Genomic DNA, 21101 nt, shown 5'->3' with positions numbered 1-21101 from the left:
GGCTTGCGAATATGCATTTACATTGCATGCCAATACCACACGTTGTTTTTACATTTAAAAACAATGTATCTGTGGGGGGAGACCCCGACTGCCCCCAACTTACCTTAAATACGTGGTCTTGGCATGCGTAGTAAATGCATATTCACGGTAAAAATATGCATACTAAAAAATGCGAGGCAAAGGCATGCAATATATTTACCTCGTTGTAAAGGCTGCTTCCCAATTAGCACCCGTAAGGATCAGTTAGGGAACAAGTAACTTTCTCACAGTTACTTTCCTTTACTATTTAGTACTATCAGTAGTATCAAAATGTATTTATTTCCATTATATAACAGAACTATAAAACAGTTGATAGTACAGATAGTATAAAAACATGGTAACCAATCTCAAATCACCATACAGTCAAACTATGCAATGAGCTAAGTGGTTTACTGTTGACCTTAGGTTAGTCACTATGGCTTCTCTTGGACTTAAATAGATCAGTTGTACACATACAACACTTGGTACATTGCAAGCCATTCAACTTCATAAACAGTAACATTTAAGCAATAGCATTTCAGTTCTGTTTCAGATTGGTGTGCTTTGCAAAAACAATTACAATGCATATGTATTTCATTTTGAAATAAGTGGCTTGTGCTTCAAATGAATTTAATACTTGGTCTTTACTAACCATGATACCAGGATTTCTTCATCTCTTCCAAGGAGAGCTGTCAGTCTAAAAACATATATAACATTCAATTACTTTGCAAATACTATGCTGCTTTGCAGGTAAAAACTTTAAGCAATAAAAACTATTTTCTCAATTGACTCAATTTGATGGGACAATACTGGTATCTAACTTCTTCAATTTGAATGAAATTGCAAAAGCTTCTAATAGATTTGACACTCGATATCTTCTAAACATAGCAGACATAATTGTTTCCTCTCTCCCATAATAGTTATTACCAGGGCCGAACTGACCGTAGCTGGCACCTGGCGTTTTCCTGGTGGGTCGGAAGGGTGAGGGCCCTTTTTTGAGTTTTGGGGGCCAGTTTTGCAGCTGTGCTTTAATATCGGGCCCCTGTAACAAAAGCATCAGCAGTGCTTCTCACTAACACCCACCCTTCCCCCCTTCTAGGCCAGTCCAACTGAATTACCAGGGCTGGTTTGTGTTCTTAGTCTGGCCCTAGTTATTACAGTTGTACATTTATTCACTCTCCAGGATATTGCAGCACAAATATTGAAATTTAGCGGCACAAATATGGGAATTTTGCGTAATTTTTGCTGCACTTTATTTTGTCATTTTTTCAGCGCCAAAGCGCAGAGATCTTATTTTTTGAGTTATTTAAAACATGAAAGTTTATACCAAAGCACTGTGTACAGTATTTAACCTGCCAGGTTTATCTACTGTGTGTATCATGTAGTATTTATGTTCACATTACTTTCAGCTTGAGCACTGTGTTATTGTTACTTATGGATTTGTAAACATTTGGACAATATGGTTGTAATTCTTTCCAATGGGAATACCTATGTATATTTTGATTATTTACAATTTAGACAATTTGTTTTGGGTCAAAGGCTACATATATGACATAAACCTGTTAATGAATAATGCCCACGGAACCTGTATGCTTGTCTCCTTAGGTCTTAATCTTGGCCATGTATGTGCAAATTTTCTGAGCAGTCCAAATCTAGCCCACTATTGTGCTGCTGATTATAATGCAAAAAATTAATGCCCGGATGGATTGTTCTGAGAGGCTGGCTGACACAATAATTCTGTAAATGCTTTTGCTCCTTTGAGCATCTGCAGAACTGGTCACACAATGCTTGAACACAGCTGCAAGCTGTGAAAGGTCTGTAATGCGGTCAGCCATCCCATGCCAAAAGAGGTCAGTGTCAATCATCCCAGAAATTGATGCTTGTACTGCTTCTGGGCATACATGTTCAAAGTAGAGGCGGAGCTCCTGGTCAGGAACGTCGCTCAAATCAGGGATGGCTGAATTTGCACTAATGTCCTTAGGCAGGATGCAGCGTTGTGCAGGATTGAAAAGGCGCACTTGTTTCAAGAATGCAATACCTGGTTGGGACTCCCCCATGTACTTGACCACCTTTTCAAAATAATTTTCAAAAGCTTCATTAAGGTGGGCTGTTATATTTTTTTCTGTGCCAGAGTTCATTTAACCCCTGCAGTGGTCTCTTGAAATGGTTGTAGTGATTCCAGAGTGAGGACTGAATTGTTTGTGAGGTTCATGTGGAGGTCCTCTAGATAATCATACACCTTCATTGTCACTGTTTTTTTACTCTGGAATAAGTTCATCAGATTTAAGAGTTTGGGCATTTTCCTGCCACAATGTCCAATTGAACTTTAATACAGTTTTTGTGGTCACTGTTCAAAACCCTTTGCAGATTTTCAAGGGAATCTGGGGTGGACTTGCTGAGTTGCATCTCCGACTCAACAAACCCAGGCTAGGCCTCAAAGTGCTTGCAGTGGTACTGGACAGCAGCAATCCAAGAATTACAGCGGGTACTGCAAGGGTCAGGTGCCATCCGTGATTTCATCCCATGTTTCTCAGCAAGATGGTGCAGGTACCTTCTCTTTCTGCTACTGGCCATGTAAAAAATTTGTGAGAAGTACAGAAGGAAAGCACTTAGATCCACAAAAGGCTTCCTAAACGACTCTTCAATAAAGTTCATGATGTGTGCCAAGCAGGTGATATGTATGAAGTTTGTATACAGATTACTCAACACAGTGTTGTATGCCTTGAGCATGTATGCCGCATTGTCTGTGTTAAAGGAAATAACGTTCTGAAAGGCTATGCTGTACTCTGTGAGCACCTGCCCAACTGTTTGCGCTACAGTCCCATGGTTGCACTGTGAGAGGAACATTGTGTCTGCTAGGTGGGTGTGGATCTGACGGCCCCCTCGTGCAGAGACCACTGCCAATAACACATTCAACACACACCGCCCTCCGACATCAGGTGTTTCATCAAATATAGCACTGATCTTCTGATCTTGCAATTGTTCTTTCAGCATGTTCTTGGCTCCCATATATCTCTCTGGGAGATAACGTTCTTGAAGCTGATGACTTCCAGGTATCGCTCCACCATTCCGTACTCGCTTGTGGAGAAACTTGTGCCACACAGAGTGCTGCTGTTATATGGGTAGGTAGATGTGATCGGTGCTTCACAGCCTTCACTGGCTGCAGAAACTTCTCCATCCTGCTTTTGTTGTGGTGACTTGTTGCTCTCTAGTAATACAAAAGATCTTGGGGGTTGTGGCGCAGTCATGTAACTCACATACAAATATATTCGGTGTTACTGAATGTGTTCCAAAGGGAAAAAAAGACATCGCAATTGTTGAATGGAAAGTTAAGAAAATGTAGGGAAGCAGTGATTAAAAATGCACGTATCTCTGAAGCACCTGCAAAAGGCAAAACATGGAAAACGTGTTGAAACAAAACCACAATGGAAAATGGCACTCCCCAAACGGAGTTTAGCAAACAGTGTTAAAACAGCATGGTCAGTTGCAAAGTAAGGGAACGTGAAACCTTTTGAAGGGAAGTTGCATACATGGAGCGTTAATACATACAGGTAGGCTGAAGTCCTTTAGGCAAGTCTGAGTCCTCCTTATGAGGGTGTGGTGCAGTCACTGGACTGGCCTGAAAATGTATTTGGTGTTATTTGATACGTTCCAAAGGGGAAAAAAGGCATTGCAATTGTTACACAGAAAGTTTGGAAAATTTGGGGAAGCAGCGATTAAAAAATGCACTAGCACTAAACTCTTAAGCACGGGCAAATCAAGTGTTAAAAAGAAAAACTTGTTGAAAAACTAACACAATGGAAAAATCAGTCCTCAAATAGAGTTGAACTAGCACAGTGTCAGTATGGTCAGTTGCAAAGAAAGAGAACATGAAACCTTTTGGAACAAAGTTGCATACCTTTGCAGTGCAATGGCACACTTGTGTGGTCCCTCGAGGTAAGTTTGAGTAATCTGCGGAGGGCGGTGGGGGAGAGAGGTAGGTTGGGCCAACATAAAAAACATAAGGCAAAAATTATTTTAAAAAACAACCAACCCTGTTATAAAGTGCCTGCAAATAAAAAATAACATGACAAAGGCAACGAAACCCCAATGGAAAAACTTTACATTTTTGAAAATGAGGTTGCATGGGTGCATTAAAAAGGACATAAAAGGGCAAGATGAGCCACCTGCAAAGAAAGGGAAACATAAAACCGTCCAAAACATATTTGTACAAGTGTACTTCGAATATAGGAGCACATAAGCCAGGCGTTTGCACTCATAGGAGAAAAAGAATAAGAGCAGACAACAGTGCTTAAAGGAACGTGTTCGGAAAATCCCAAAGTTGCTCCAAACCACCCCAAAATAAACAATGAAACCCACAAGATTACACTGAATTCCATCGCAAAACCATGAGCTGATGTTGGGCTACTCCTGTGAAAAGACGATGCAAACTGTGTGGCGCCATGCACAGCCCTCCCACCCGTTGCAAGTAGGATTTCACATATATGGATAGAGACCTCAAAGTTCTGCACTTTAGCATATGCATTATTCATCTCCACAGAATTGTACAGAACCCAAAACCTACCCACGCTGTGAGGCAGCAAGCATATATTGTAGTTGCTAGACTGCCCAATAGCTCTTGAACCAGCAGATTCTTTCCTCTGAGACTACAAAAGAACAAAATAGAGTTAGACCAGGCTAGGCTAGCCCTTTTCCATGTCACCTGGCCCACAACACTGCCACCTACCCCACTATGCCACCTTAAAAACCACAGTCCCCCCACATGCCCCACAGGGCCAGCCACGTGCCCCATGTGTGGCGGGCCCAAAACATAAAAAGAAATAATGGCACCTAGGGCCCGCCGAGTGTACTGGGGGCCAGAATACAAAAAAAGATTGCCCCTGGCCCCGCTGCAGACTGGGCACAAAACATAAAAAAAATAATGGCACCCAGGCAGGGAGCTCTTACGGATTTTTGGGACCCTGGTCCAAATGTATTTTGGGGGCCCCTATTCTAAACAACTTTGAATTTATGATTCAAAATCAGCTCTTTGGCCAGGTCACTGTCGCTCTTACCTAATTTTCCGCGGAAACAACATGCAAGATGGGAAGGTCTCAATTTCACCCATCATGCCCAACCATGTCAAAGCAACATGAGGAGAAGGGAAAATGAGAGAAACAAATGTCCCACAATGTTTGCCAGTCAAATGTAAGTCAGGAGAAGTCCTACATAGGACAACAAGGAGGAAGGTAAAATATGTGCAATAAGGTCTGAAATGCTAAACAGATGGTGAAGGGACTGTCATGTAGATACCTGGATAATTCCCTCTTCCATTAGGTAACCACTTCATTTGAGTACCATATGGAGGTGCTTATCTATAAGAAAAAAGCAAGTATCAGTGACATAACACCATATATCAACATTAGGTACAGTAGGAAAATCAAGGAAGAGTGAATAACACCCATCTAAATTATGTAAGTAATGGCCTTTAACAAAAAAGAGAACTGAAGAGAACCAATAAGAACACTAGCTATCTGCTAGTTTGCGCCTTGATTTTGCCTTGTGCTTCCTTACTTCAGGAAGTAATAACAGAAATATTTTTTTCATACACAGGAACACCTTATACAAAATCTGGACAAGGCAGATCCCCAAGGGCGGATGAAATTGCTCAGATACGTATTATTTATTTATATAGCCAAACCTATTGACAAGTGCAATGCGCATCAAACGTTTTTACCATAATAATAATTGTTCTTATTTCTTTGTAGGTCCCTGGAAACTCAGGAACTGCAGCTCACACCCGCAACTGAGGTTCACAGGAGCAGGAGGCGTGAACAAGGGAGGAACCGGTAACACGAGAACGGCGAGGCGCGCCGGGAGCCCAGGAAGCCTCGAATGAAGGAGAACCGGAGCCAAACAATGGAGAAGGAATGCCGCAGAGACATGCACAGAGCCCAGGAAGCCACAAACCCACAAGCACCGGAGCAATGCCGAAGACCGGGACGCCGCAGCCCAGACAGGAAACACCAAGTTGAGTAACCCAGAAGCGCTAGAGGACTCTGAAACACTAGAAAACAAAGCTTTCTAGTGTGGGATCGAGGGAGCAATAAACTCCCCTGCTGTGGCCCGCTATGGGCCACGGCAAGCATTGCAGTCAATGACAGTGTACTGATGTTCGACTAGTTCAAATACTAAATGTATTTACATCTAATATCATAGTTGCCATCATTCGGAAAACAATTCCCGGGACACTTTGCAGCACAGGCTGCTGTGATAGAAAGTTCTTGTTTGCATACCTGTGTGTAATAATGAGAACAGTTTCTGCAACGATATTACCCAGAACAGGACAGTTGACAACAATATGTAATATTCAGGGACAGTGACGTGTTTTCAATATTGTAACACAGCAACAGGTCACTTGTTACTGCAAATAATCTCTGTGACACCCTCCCATTTCTCATATGTGGGGTCCTATTGTCATCTAAAAGAAACATTTTTAATAGATTCTCACACATCACCCACATTAATACATTAAATTAAATCCCCCTTGCCTATCTGCAAACTGGGCACGTGGTGGGCCCAAGTATAATTTTTTTTATTGCACCCAGGACCCGCTGTGTGCGGTGGTCCCAAACACAAAGAAAACAATGCCTCCTGGCTCACCGCACACTAGGCACGCGGCCGGCCCAAAACATAAAAAAAGAAATTATGGCACCGAGGGCCCGCCACAAGCCCTGTGTGCAGCAGGTCCAAACACAAAAAACAATGCCCCTGGGCCCGCCACACACTGGGCACGCAGCGGGCCCAAAACCATTTTTTTTTAAATGGCACCCAGTGCCTGCCACAAACTGGGCTCTTGGCGAGCCCAAAACAGTTTGGAAAAAAAAGAATGGCACCCAGGGCCCGCTGCGTGCCCCATATGTGGTGGGCCCACACAGAAAAAAATGCCCCTGGGCCCGCCGCACATTGAGCACATGGCAGTCCCAGATCAATTTAAAAAGAAAGAATGGCACCCTGGGCCCGCTGCGTGCCACATGTGTGGTGGACCAAAACAGAAAAAAACAATGCCCCTGGGCCCGCCGCACACTGGGCATGTGGAGGGCCCAAAACATCAATTAAAAAAAAAGAATGCCACCCGGGGCCTGCCGTGTGCCCTATTTGTGGTGGGCCTAAACAGAAAAAAAACAATGCCTAAGGGCCTGTGTACGGTGTGCGGCGGGCCTAAACAAATCAAAAAATAATGGTAATGATGGCATCCAGGGCCCGCTGCGTGCCCTATGTGCGGCGGGCCCAAACCAAAAAAAAAATGCCCCTGGGCAAGCCGCACACTGGGCACTCGGCAGGCCCAAAACAATGAAAAAAAATTAAATAATGTTATCCAGGACCCGCCATGTGCCACGTGTGCGGCGGGCACAAACAAACAAAAGCAATGCTCCTGGGCTGGCTGCACACTGGGCATACAGCGGGCCCAAACAATTAAAAAAATCTATTAACGGCACCTAAGGCCCCCGCGTGCTCCGTGTTCGGCAGAACCAAGCAAAAAAAAAACAATGCCCCTGGGGTTGCCGCACACTGGGCACGCGGCGGTCCCAAAATAATTTAAAAAAACATAATGGCACCTAGGGCCCACCACGTGCCCCATGTGCGGCGGGCCCAAACAGAAAAAAGACAATGCCCCCTAAAAAATATATTTTTTTTAAATAGTGGCAGGCAGGGCCCTCCGTGTGCCCCGTGTGCTGCGGGCCCAAATAAAAACAATGCCCCTGGGTGCACAGGTCATGAGGCCGGGACAGGGAGAACCTAACTGGTGTTTCCACTCCACTCCAGCAGCACCGGGAAGTCCAGTCCAGGAAGACGACGCTCCTAGGTCAGCATGTGAGGTGAGGTGCAGTCAGGCTCCTTCGGACAAAGGAATGAACAGCAGAGCAGGTGAGGAGTGTAAATAAACACTACCTCACCTGCCTGCTGTGAGGACCCTGCTTCTATTGGCCCTGTGGCAAAAGCCATGGGGCCAATAGAAGGGAGGGTCTGCATTCCCTTGAATATCACGGGCACTTTTGTAAATAGAGCGGCTTTTTTACAAAAGTGCTGATTTCTTGACTTTATTGCAAATTGCGCAATCCTGGAAGGTCTGGTTTAATTATTTTTCTCGCTGGTCCTATTCCTCAGATAGCAGTATTACTATTTTAATATGCTGCCTGGTTTTCTACATAGGACAGCTAGGCCTTCAACTGTGAAAATAGCTTTTGGGGCCTTCTCTCTATAGGTACATGATAACATTATATTTCTACATGTCTCACATTTAAATACCATGCACCCTGCCTTGTGTACTAAAAGGCCTACACATGGGTGACTTACTAATATTTGAAAGTTAGACCTCTGCCATTCAAAAAGAGTTATTTTGACACATTGCCCTGCAGGTTAAGCTACACAGGGTAGGTCTGGAGCCATGTTTTCAGTGCCACTGTAGTGGATGGCATAATAGGGGCTATAGTTTACAACTTGCATTTAACTTTCCATACCTTGGTTATATTTGTGCGCAATATAATGTGGCCGTATAGGAAAGTTAAATGTGCCCATCAGGTTTTAAATCAATGCTGTAATTTTTTAGGGCCCAGAGCACATACACTGGGCACTGAATATTAGTGATCATGTTTTAGGGTACAAGATTACCAACAGGGGTGTCCCAGAAAAAATGACAAGCAGAGGGTGACCACCCAAAAAGCTGTCACTTTTCAACACTGTAAAAGCATGGTTATTACTGGCACCTTATTGTGTGTCAGTTTTATTTTAGTCTTAACAGCCCTTATTTCAGTGGTATACCAGACAGAAATTGCATGTCTATAAAGATTTACTATTTATTTTTATATTTGTGTGACATATGCCTGGGTAAGAGCTATTGTGTAGGCGATTCTGGAGTGAGCCATTGCTGAAGAGCCTGTGATGTGATTAGCAACAATGGTGTTACTGTGAGGATAATATGAAGCAGCTGAGAGGTCAGTGAACAGATGGGACTTGGGAGTGAATCAGAGACTGGGTGAAGGTCAGGAGCATTTGATAGGTCACCCTTGTACAGGTAGCTTCTAAAGTAACTGACATTTTGGGTTTCCTGGGAACTCTTTCAACCTATCGTTTGAGATATTGGGGGCCCCTGCATCATCAAATGAGAGGGAGACCAGAGATAAATAGATGGACTACCAGGATATCACCCATTAACGAGCATTGAGGTGGTACAAGATAAATGTAAAAGTATTACCTACAAGCATGGACTGAAGAAGATAACCAGTCTGAACATTCATCAGTAGTTTCACCTCATTAAGAAGAAAGTACATGTGTTATCCAATGTGAAGTGTAATCACCAGAAGTTAGAGAATCAGGCTTATTTTTTCAGCTCGAGCCATGGGATTAATTTAAATCAAGTTCATGTGAAATGTGAATAACATCAAGTGCTACTTTGAATGGGGTGCATATAGGAGGAGTGTAATGGAGTCCTGTAAAGGACGTTTGTTCCAACAGCTTGTGTGACCTATAGTTGTCTGTTACTGAGTATTTATAAACAAATGAATCTTTACACCCAAATAAATGGTGTGGACAATTGTTTATGCAGCACATTGAGCACATGTTTGTGATCGTGCCTTTGTCTGCCTTGCATAGAACAGTGAATGAAGTAATAAGAAACCTACATTTAAGTAAATTTAAGGTTCTAGAAATATGTACATTGAGACAATAAGGTTTAAAAGTTTGCTGGGTTGACACAATTATATTTATTTGTGCACACAATAACATCAGCATGTGGTTGTCAAAGATCAACTTAGCCTCAACCACGTTGTTGAGAGTGAAATCCTACTTGCTTCATTCACCTTTAGTTACAAAATGTAAAGTGAAAATGTGTGATTCGGGGACAGTATATGAAAAGTGATAACATAGAACGTAGCTGGCTGTTTGTCAGACTTTCGAGGATAAAAATATCAACATGCCAAGAGAGTGTGGTCAACAATTCGCAATAATGTGTATATATAGCGAAGGAGCCTGCTCTGGCCCGGAGGGGACCCCACTGCATACAAAGCAGGTCCGTGCCTTTGATTTTCCTTTGGCACAGTTGGAACGACGTGGTCGTTTGAACATGGCGAAAGTGAGCAGTGTCCCAACATTACCTGTAAACAGCTGCTTTAATGTTGCAATGTTTTGGGGAAATTACGGCACCTATTCAGGAGTGTGATAAATGGCAAAAACTATAATAACCACAATGCTTAGCCTGCATACGCCTACTCAAGCGGAACTTTAAAAGTTTAAATGATGACAGCTGACCCGTTGTTTCTTTTCATGCAGAACCAGTGATCACGGGTATCACCCGAAACGCGTATGGCTAAAGATGCAATGCTGAGAGGATTTTGTTGGAATCTGCAGCCTGCCCAATAAAACGATAAGAATCCACGACGTGTGTGGCTCCTTGGCTTTTTCGAGTGCTTCATTTGGAATATGTATATATCTATATATATATATATTACCTACTGGCGGTCGCCAGTAGGTAGTTATAGTTAGGACCCCTTTTCCATAGGAAATCCGCAACATTCTATTTTGAATAACTTTGGTGCCGGTCGACGAATCCTCGCGAATTTCTCAAAATAGGTGGGGCGCTACGCTCCGCTCCTACCCTGAAAGTCTCGGGGGGATTCGTCAAGCGGGGGCTGAGATAAAAGGGGGTCCCAAAACGCGTTTTTCCCATGCATTTTTCCATAGGACCTTTAGACAGGGCTACAGCCCGAACGGCTGAACAGAATTACTAGAAATTTGGCAGAGAGGTAGTCCTCAGGTCAAGGAAGTGCCTTTTGTAGTTTTGGTGTAAATCTGTTCAGTAGATTCTGAGAAAATAGCCTTTAAATCAATATATATATCTGAGCCAGCTTACGGTACGCTTACCGTAAGCTTACCGTACGAGTACGGTGGCGTGCGCGAGCGTGATTCTGATTGGCTGTTACATCTAAGTAAACATTTGAATCGGTCGAAACCAGGAAGCGGCGGCCGCCCATGCACATAGCCATGTTAGTTGAGTCCTCAAAGGCCAAAAACGGTAAATTTTTATTTTTTGAAAATTTCGCCGATTACGCTTACCGTACGCGTACGGTGCGCTTACGCTAAAAATTTTAATAAAAAAAAAAAAAAACACTCTCTGTGCATGGCATATTATTGTCATCACTTACAAATTAAATTTAACAGATCACAAGGAAGCGCATAATATGTCCTCCATGTGCGCACGGTGCGTAACGTGGGCATGCGTGTACGGCACTAACTGCGTAAAGTGGGCGCGCGGTGCGCGAAGCGCACCGTGCGCGCACGGAACGAACTGCGTTAAGTGGGCGTGCACGCCACGAATGGCGTAAAGTAACTTAGCATTTAAAAAACCGTACAAATTCACTGAAAAAACCATAGGTTTCACACACGTTATAGTTAGGAATTAGCATTTAAAAAACCTTGCAAATTCACTGAAAAAACCATAGGTTTCAGACATGTTATAGTTAGCGGAAATTTTACTGATAAAAAACCAATGAAATTCCCCCGTTATAGTTAGTGCAGGCAACTATAACTCACGCGACCGCAATCTTCTGCTGATGACATATGTGTCTTTATGAAAAAAAAATATTTCTAATATATGTATAGCTAAAAATGTATGGAAGAAGACATGGGCAAATAAGTGTCTAAATACAGTATTAGCATCAGCAGAGGATTGCGGTCGCGTGAGTTATAGTTGCCTGCACTAACTATAACGGGGGAATTTCATTGGTTTTTTATCAGTAAAATTTCCGCTAACTATAACATGTCTGAAACCTATGGTTTTTTCAGTGAATATATATATATATTCAGTGAAAAAACCATAGGTTTCACACATGTTATAGTTAGCTGGACATTTCACTCGTAAAAAACCAATGAAATTCCCCTGTTATAGATAGATAGATAGATATTGAGCTTTATTCGATATGTAAATACAATATCAAAAAAGTACACATGAATAAAAATCCTTAAAACAGCTAAAATTACATGCAGTCAATAACGTAAGTAAAATCACAAAAGTTAAAAAGATAGGTACAGCTAAGCAACAAAATTTAAAACAGGTTGGGGTTGCATTGATGACCTCAGCCTCATCGTCATTTTCAGGTAAGATGACATAGCTGCCAGGACTAAAGGGATTTCCAAAGATTTTAATTTGCAGTATGCCAGTTTGCATGTGCGTATACCCCAAGATCTCAGCAGTGGTTTTAAAAAAGTAGTCCTTGGCAGGTGATAAAATCTGCAGAAAAGGATGCAATGGATGTTGGATTGAGGCGAGAGGCCATCACAGGGGCATTTTTGTAGGTCAGTGTCCCAGCAATTTGGATTAGGGAAAGTAAGAAGTCTGAAGAACGTGTTAATGCGAAGACGGGTCAGGAGCATACGAATGAATGGAGATGGTTCTAGTAATAAGTATTGCTGTATGCCAGTCACAGTGATCGAATTTTGGTAATCAACAGTGGTGGACTTCTGTGATTCTAAGAGCCAGCGTTTACGGTGCAGATGATTTAAAACAAGTCGCTTAAGCTCGGCTTTGGATATGTGAGATAAGGTTGATGGATCAGCAAAAAATTCCGGATGCCCGATGTCAGTGGATAACCCTTTTACATAGTTCAGCCATTTAATGTTCCTGACCTCTGTCAGTTTTAGACAGTCTACTATGATTTCCCTATTAAATGGTGTTGGAAACAGCCCACTCCCACTCCGCAGGGTGGTGGTGGACTCCCCGAACACACTGTGGTAGCTTGGCTCGAGTGGTCAGGAAACAGGCGCAGTGCTAAGCATACAATATACCCATACAATAACCATGCGTGCATCCGTTCCAAAAACGACTCTACACCGTAAAAATTATGAAAATATGTTTCTTTATCTTTCTTCTCTTAGTTGCTGATTGGGAAAATAAATAACAATCACAATATATACATTTTTAAATATAGCAGGTCAAATAAATATTGGCTGTTTGCTGAAATAAATAGGGGTGATTATAAATAACAGGGCATAAATACAAGTGCAATATATACAGTCAATTAAATACTTTGAGGTAATAAATACTGTATCAATAAATACTGTCCCAATAAATACTGTACACCAGCAAGTCCTGTGGACCTAGAAATTCAGTGCAGCAATAAATAGATGAGAACTTAATAAATACAGTAACCCCAATAAATAATTAGAAGTATACAGTACACTTTGTGAATCAGATGACACTTCACTACTGAAGGGCTGAATTGGCCCAGGCACAGCTTGTAGGGTGTGAAAGGCTTGAGGGGTACTACTCCCTGGCTGAGGCAAAGGCTGAGGCCTAAACTGAGGTAGATCAAAAAGAGGGGGAAATACCAATGCCCTGGCTTCCCTTCTCCACACAACCTCTCTAGGTTAGTCCCAGTTCACCCCAGGCACAGTCAGGTGGGTTTCAGCTCCTCCCTAGCCCCTTAGAGTAGTCTCTCAGGTCTCCACAGGGCCTTAGGCGCCCTCTACTCCACTTACTGCCCTTTTCTGATGTTCCGACGCCGCTGGAGTCGTGTCGACGCCGCTGGAGTCGTGTCGACGCCGTGAGGCGGTTCCGGTTCGGTCTCGGCGGCCTCGGCACAGTGTCAGTTCTTTGACGACGCCGGTAGGCGGTTCCGGTCCGATGTCGGGGCCTCGGTTCGACCTCTACCTTCGATTCGACGGCGTCGGGCAGTCTCCACACGATGTCGACTTCGGGCGGCTCCGGTCCGATGGCGCACTCGGCTCCGATGACGTCGGCCGGCCTGGCCTCGCTGTCGACTTCCGGCGACTCCGGGGTGCGATCCTCACCCCCGACCTCCGGTGCTCCTCCTCACAGGCTCCGGGCGACTCCGGAGTGCGATCCTCACTCCCGACCTCCGGTGCTCCTCTACCTCGGTCTCCGACGACTCCGGAGGGCGGACTTCACCCTTCCGATGACGCCGCTCGCTCGACCTCGGTTCACCTCCTTCTCGACCCTTGGTATTCCACTCGACCTCCGCCGGCGCCCTCTTATGACCTCAGGCGGCTCCGGGTACGACGTCTGCTACCTCAGTCAGCGCCGCTTCTCCACCTCGGGCTCCAGGTCTTCGGCTACTCGACGCCAGGCTCCAGGGAAACCAACTCTCAGGTCAGAATCTTGTTATCTTCTTGGTTCTAAGGCCTGTTCCTGCTGTCCAGGTCCTTAGGATGGTTCTCTTCTTTCTTCTTCCCACACAGGGCTATAGGCTGGGATCCATCAGCTGGGACAAGTATCAAGGGTGGGTTTATGGACCCCACTCCAGGCACAAGTTTCCACCCCTGCTGCTTCACTCCTTCCTCCTTCACTCTTGTGCTCCTCTCTCTTCACCAGTCAGGTGCCAACTGCCAGCTCCAACTGCCAACTGCCTCTCTTATCCTCCCAACATTCTAAACGGTTTCCAACTGTCACACAGTTCTGGAATCTCCTGGAAGGTTCTGGAAGGTGCTGGTAGGTTCCAGTGGATGCTGGTGATGTCATGGGAGGCCACCATTTTGTGCTTCAGGCCCTCAGACAGAAGTTTCAGGGGTAGCTAAAATGGCTCCCTGAATCTGTAGCAACACTAAAAAGAAGTCTGGTGGTTCCCAAAAAGGAAAAATTCAAACAGGGTTTGAGGCAAAAGTGGGACAAAATAAATAATGATGAGGAGGGACCACCCAAAGGGCTGACAGGTCTAACACGCGTCCCCCCCAGCTGAAAGTGGGGAGAGCTACCCAACCCCTTGGGAGTTCTCATCACTAAGGCGGAAATACCTTGAGAGACCGTCTGCGTTGGCGTGGTCCACTCCAGGCCGATGTTCCACCTGAAAGTCCATCCCCTGTAGGGAAATAGACCACCTCAACAACTTGGGATTCTCCCCCTTCATTTGCATCAGCCAACGAAGGGGTCGGTGGTCGGTCTGAACTAGGAAGTGCGAGCCAAACAGGTATGGCCGCAACTTCTTCAGAGCCCATACCACTGCAAAGGCTTCACGCTCTATTGCACTCCACTTCTGTTCCCTGGGAAGTAGTCTCCTGGATAGGAAGACCACGGGTTGATCCAGACCCTCTTCGTTGAGCTGCGATAACACTGCCCCAATGCCATGTTCTGATGCATCTGTCTGGACAATGAACTCCTTGGAAAAGTCTGGGGCCCGTAAGACCGGGGCCTCGCACATGGCTTTCTTCAATCTCTCAAAGGCTTGCTGACAAGCCTCCGTCCAGACTACCCGTCGAGGTTGTTTCTTGGACGTGAGCTCCGTGAGAGGGGCTACGATGGTACCGTACCCCTTCACGAAGCGGCGATAGTATCCCGTGAGGCCCAAAAATGCTCGGACCTCAGTCTGTGTCTTGGGGGGTTCCCAGGCCATGATGGCCTCGATCTTCGCCTGGAGGGGTTGCACCGTCCCCCTACCCACCAAGTGTCCAAGGTACACTACCGACCCCTGCCCGATCTGGCACTTGCTGGCCTTGATCGTCAATCCAGCTTGTCTCAGGGCCTGGAGAACAGCTTGCAGGTGCTGCAAGTGATCCTCCCAGCTGTTACTGAAGACGGCTATGTCATCCAGATAAGCAGCAGAGAAACTCTCCATCCCGGTGAGGATCTGGTTTACCAGGCGCTGAAACGTGGCAGGTGCGTTCTTGAGCCCAAAGGGCATCACACAGAACTGGTAGTGGCCATTGGGCGTGGAGAAGGCTGACCTTTCCCTTGCTCCATCAGTCAACGAGATCTGCCAGTACCCTGAAGTAAGGTCAAAGGTACTTAGATATTGGGCAGCTCCCAGCCGGTCAATCAATTCATCCGCCCTAGGGATCGGATGAGCATCAGTCCTTGTCACTGAATTCAGTCCCCGGTAGTCCACACAGAACCTCAGTTCTGGTTGGGCACCCGGTGGTGCAGCTTTCGGTACTAACACCACCGGACTGGACCAGGGGCTGCTAGAAGGTTCAATCACTCCTAGCTCCAGCATCTTAGTGACTTCACTATGAATGCTGGCCTTCACCTTGTCAGACATCCGGTAGATCTTGGACTTCACAGGTGGGCTGTCTCCTGTGTCCACGTCATGGACGCACAGGTGAGTCCTACCCGGGACAAGGGAGAACAACGAGGAGTACTGCCCCAGGACCTGGCGACAGTCCTCCTGCTGTTCAGGAGTTAGGGATGGGGAGAGAATCACTCCCTCCACCGACCCATCCTTTTCTTGAGACGCAAACAGATCAGGGAGAGGCTCGCTTTCCACGTCCTCTCCTCCGTCAGTCACCATCATCAAGATGACTTCGGGCCTCTCGTGGTGGGGTTTGAGGCGGTTGGCATGCAGCACCCGCAGGGGCTGACGAGGGGTCTTCAGGTCCACCAAGTAGGTAGCCTTACCCTTCTTCTCCAACACCTCAAAGGGTCCTGACCAGCGATCCTGGAGGGCACTAAGCTCTCCTGGTTCGATCACCCACACCTTCTGGCCAGGCTCCAACTCCACCGGGTGAGCGTTGTGGTCATACCACGCCTTCATCACTGCTTGGCTGGCTTCCAAGTTGTCAGAAGCTTGCTTCCACAACTTAGCCATTTGGCTCCGGAAGGCCAGCATGTAGCTCACCACATCCTGGGGGAGCTTTCTGGGAGTTCTTTCCCATCCGTCTCTCACCAGGTTAAGAGGTCCGCGTACAGGGTGCCCATACAGAAGCTCGAAGGGGCTGAAGCCCACTCCCTTCTGTGGCACTTCCCTGTAAGAAAAAAGTAAACAGGGTAGGAGGACGTCCCATTTCCTCCGCAGGCTTTCAGGCAGACTTCTGATCATGCCTTTCAAGGTTTTATTAAACCTTTCCACCAGACCATTGGTCTGGGGGTGGTAAGGAGTTGTGAACCGGTAGGTCACTCCACACTCCTTCCACATTGCCCGCATATATGCTGACATGAAGTTGGTCCCCCTGTCGGACACAACTTCCTTGGGAAAACCCACTCGGGTAAAGATTCCCATCAGGGCCCTTGCCACAACAGGTGCTGTTATGGTCCTCAGAGGTATTGCCTCTGGGTACCGTGTGGCATGATCCACCAGAACCAGGATAAACCTGTGACCAGCTGTAGTCGGTGGATCTAATGGACCCACAATGTCGATGCCCACCCTTTCAAAGGGGGTGCTAACGACAGGAAGTGGTTCCAGGGGAGCTTTCAGCTTCACCCCTGTTTTCCCACTGGCTTGGCAAGACACACATGTCCGGCAGTAGGTATCGGACGACACTTTCATCTGAGGCCAATAAAAGTGTGGGACAAGACGGGCGAAGGTCTTGTCTTGCCCCAGGTGTCCTGCCAAGGGGATCTCGTGAGCCAACTCTAAAAGGAAGGCTCGATAACGTTGAGGGACTACCAAGGCTCGTGACGATCCATGTAGGGGTGCCTTGGGTTCACTGTAGAGGAGGCCATCCTCCCAGTAAACACTGTAGTTCCCTTCAACGTTCCCTGCTGCCTGGGCTTCGGCCTGCCGCCTCAGCCCCTCAAGGGTAGGGCACTCCCTCTGGCCCTGGCAGAATTCCTCCCTGGACGGGCCTCCCTCCACGTGCCACTCGGCCGGGATGGGTAAGTCCTCCAGGTTGGTAACGTCCCCCTCCGCAGACTCCTGGTCCACCACCTCCGGTGGCCTATCCGTCCTACGGGGTGGAGACGCCGAGGCAGGCTCCTCCTGTCCTCGGTTCTTCCCTTGACTGGCAGCTGGCTGGGCCTTTGTTCCAGGCTCCAGCCGGAATGAACTCCCTCTTCGGGTAGTCTCGGACCTTGTGCTAACACAGGCCCAGTCAGGTGTACCCAGCATCTCGGTATGAGTCCGGTATTCCACCTCCTTCCAAGCGTTGTGCTCCATGTCATTGCCCAGCAGACAATCGACTGGCACGGCAGGGCTTACGGCAACTCGAAGTGAACCTGCAACCCCCCCCCATTCAAAGGGAACCTCAGCCACGGGATAGTGGCCGGTTCTGCCGTCAGCCATCGCGGCTGGGTGGAGTACATCGGGAATGACTTGCTCTGGAGACACCAGTTGGCTACGTACCATAGTCATACTGGCTCCTGTGTCTCTCAGAGCCTCCCCTCTTTGGCCATTGATGGTGATCCACTGCCCATACTTTGCAGTATTTGCGGGCACCTGGATCTTAGGAACCATCTCCCGTTCTCCCAGGGACACTAAAGTGACACCCGCCCACTCCCTTCCCTTAGTTAAGGGCATCTCCTCCCCGAGCACTACACTAGCTACCCCGGGGGGCTTTCCTCCAGTGGGAGGGGGTGAGCGTTTCTGACACTTCGGATCTCCTTTATAGTGTCCAACGTCACCGCACTCGTAGCAATGGACAACCCTTGGCTGCTGACTCTGGCCAGGATTAGGGTTTCTGGGTGGGTTAGCCTTAGAGGTGAATCCTGTTCCCTTCCCTTGGAAGTTATTTTGGGGGCCTTTGGAGAACTCCTTTTTCTTTTCCCCTCCTTCTTTCTTCTGGGGGGCGCCCTGTCCGGCCTTTTGAGTATCCCCTCCAGTCCCCCTTGTGGACACCCGGGTACTAGCCCAAATGTCCGCCTCCTCAGCAAGCTTCCGGGGACTGGTCAGCTTGCTATCCACCAGGTGTTGCCGCAGTTCAGGGAAACATTTCTCGAGTAGGTGTTCCTTCAATACCAGGTCAAACAGCTCCTCGTAGTTCCTGACTTCACTGCCCTGAATCCAACCTTCCAGTGCCTTCTTTGCATAGTCCAGGAAGTCCACCCAATTCTGTGTGCCCAGTTTGTGACTACCCCTGAACTTCTGCCTGTACTTTTCCGGAGTTAGTCCAAACTTCCTGATGAGCGCCAGTTTCATGGTGGGGTAGTGGGTTTGCTCCTCCTCTTCGAGGGCCAATAAAGCATCCCTACCAGCTGGAGGCATGTATTTGTACAATCCCCCTCCCCAATACTTCACTGGAACCCCATGGGCCCTCAATGAGACCTCATAGGCTGCTAGCCATTTGGCGATGTCATCACCTGCCCCATAGCTTGCTACAATGTCCTTTGGCAGGTAAGGTTTGGATTCCCTGGTGGACTCTTGGATTTGGCTGCCACCATTAGGAACAGTTGGTGCCCCAATTCTGAGGATCTGAAGCTCTATCTCCTTCAGTCTTATCTCATGAGCCATCCTCTCTTTCTCCGTCTCATGAGCCAACCTCTGTTCCTCCTTCTCCTTCTCCAGCTTTGCTAAATCCAATGTGAGCTGTCTTTTCTCTCTCCGATCTGCTAACTCCACGCTGGATAAGCCCCCACTAGAGGCACGGCTGCCCCCCCTAGAAAGTGTCCTGGGCCCTGCTGACAGGTTCCCCACCTCAGGTTGGTACATCTCAGCCCCCTCGGGGTCAGGCTCTCCATCCCTGTCTTCCTCCTCAGCCTTGCCTTCCCTGCGTGCCTCCCCCCAAGCCCTTAAGCTGGTTTGAAGTGCACCCTTCTTTGCTCCTGGGGGACAGTACACCCCCTCTCGCTGGCAAAACTCCCTGAGTTGGGCCACAGTGTATGTTTCTAAATCTTCAAGAACAAACTCCATCTTGCCCACTCAGGTTAGAGGATAGGTTTTGTGCAGTAACAATGCAGGGGGGTACCTTTAGTAATACCTCCTCCCACCACCAGAGTAAATTTGGAAAAAACAAAAACCCACAATTTGGAAGGCCGCTGTGAGAAAACTCCCGGTGTAGGCCTATGGACTACCCACAGTTATTGTTGAGTATATGTAGGCACAGCTCTATCCCACCGCTGAACACCAATTTATGTTGGAAACAGCCCACTCCCACTCCGCAGGGTGGTGGTGGACTCCCCGAACACACTGTGGTAGCTTGGCTCGAGTGGTCAGGAAACAGGCGCAGTGCTAAGCATACAATATACCCATACAATAACCATGCGTGCATCCGTTCCAAAAACGACTCTACACCGTAAAAATTATGAAAATATGTTTCTTTATCTTTCTTCTCTTAGTTGCTGATTGGGAAAATAAATAACAATCACAATATATACATTTTTAAATATAGCAGGTCAAATAAATATTGGCTGTTTGCTGAAATAAATAGGGGTGATTATAAATAACAGGGCATAAATACAAGTGCAATATATACAGTCAATTAAATACTTTGAGGTAATAAATACTGTATCAATAAATACTGTCCCAATAAATACTGTACACCAGCAAGTCCTGTGGACCTAGAAATTCAGTGCAGCAATAAATAGATGAGAACTTAATAAATACAGTAACCCCAATAAATAATTAGAAGTATACAGTACACTTTGTGAATCAGATGACACTTCACTACTGAAGGGCTGAATTGGCCCAGGCACAGCTTGTAGGGTGTGAAAGGCTTGAGGGGTACTACTCCCTGGCTGAGGCAAAGGCTGAGGCCTAAACTGAGGTAGATCAAAAAGAGGGGGAAATACCAATGCCCTGGCTTCCCTTCTCCACACAACCTCTCTAGGTTAGTCCCAGTTCACCCCAGGCACAGTCAGGTGGGTTTCAGCTCCTCCCTAGCCCCTTAGAGTAGTCTCTCAGGTCTCCACAGGGCCTTAGGCGCCCTCTACTCCACTTACTGCCCTTTTCTGATGTTCCGACGCCGCTGGAGTCGTGTCGACGCCGCTGGAGTCGTGTCGACGCCGTGAGGCGGTTCCGGTTCGGTCTCGGCGGCCTCGGCACAGTGTCAGTTCTTTGACGACGCCGGTAGGCGGTTCCGGTCCGATGTCGGGGCCTCGGTTCGACCTCTACCTTCGATTCGACGGCGTCGGGCAGTCTCCACACGATGTCGACTTCGGGCGGCTCCGGTCCGATGGCGCACTCGGCTCCGATGACGTCGGCCGGCCTGGCCTCGCTGTCGACTTCCGGCGACTCCGGGGTGCGATCCTCACCCCCAACCTCCGGTGCTCCTCCTCACAGGCTCCGGGCGACTCCGGAGTGCGATCCTCACTCCCGACCTCCGGTGCTCCTCTACCTCGGTCTCCGACGACTCCGGAGGGCGGACTTCACCCTTCCGATGACGCCGCTCGCTCGACCTCGGTTCACCTCCTTCTCGACCCTTGGTATTCCACTCGACCTCCGCCGGCG

Source organism: Triturus cristatus, chromosome 2_2, assembly GCF_964204655.1.
Source record: "Triturus cristatus chromosome 2_2, aTriCri1.1, whole genome shotgun sequence".
Lineage (NCBI taxonomy): Eukaryota > Metazoa > Chordata > Amphibia > Caudata > Salamandridae > Triturus > Triturus cristatus.
The sequence above is the reverse complement of the archived record's forward strand: the minus strand, read 5'-3'. Positions refer to the sequence as shown.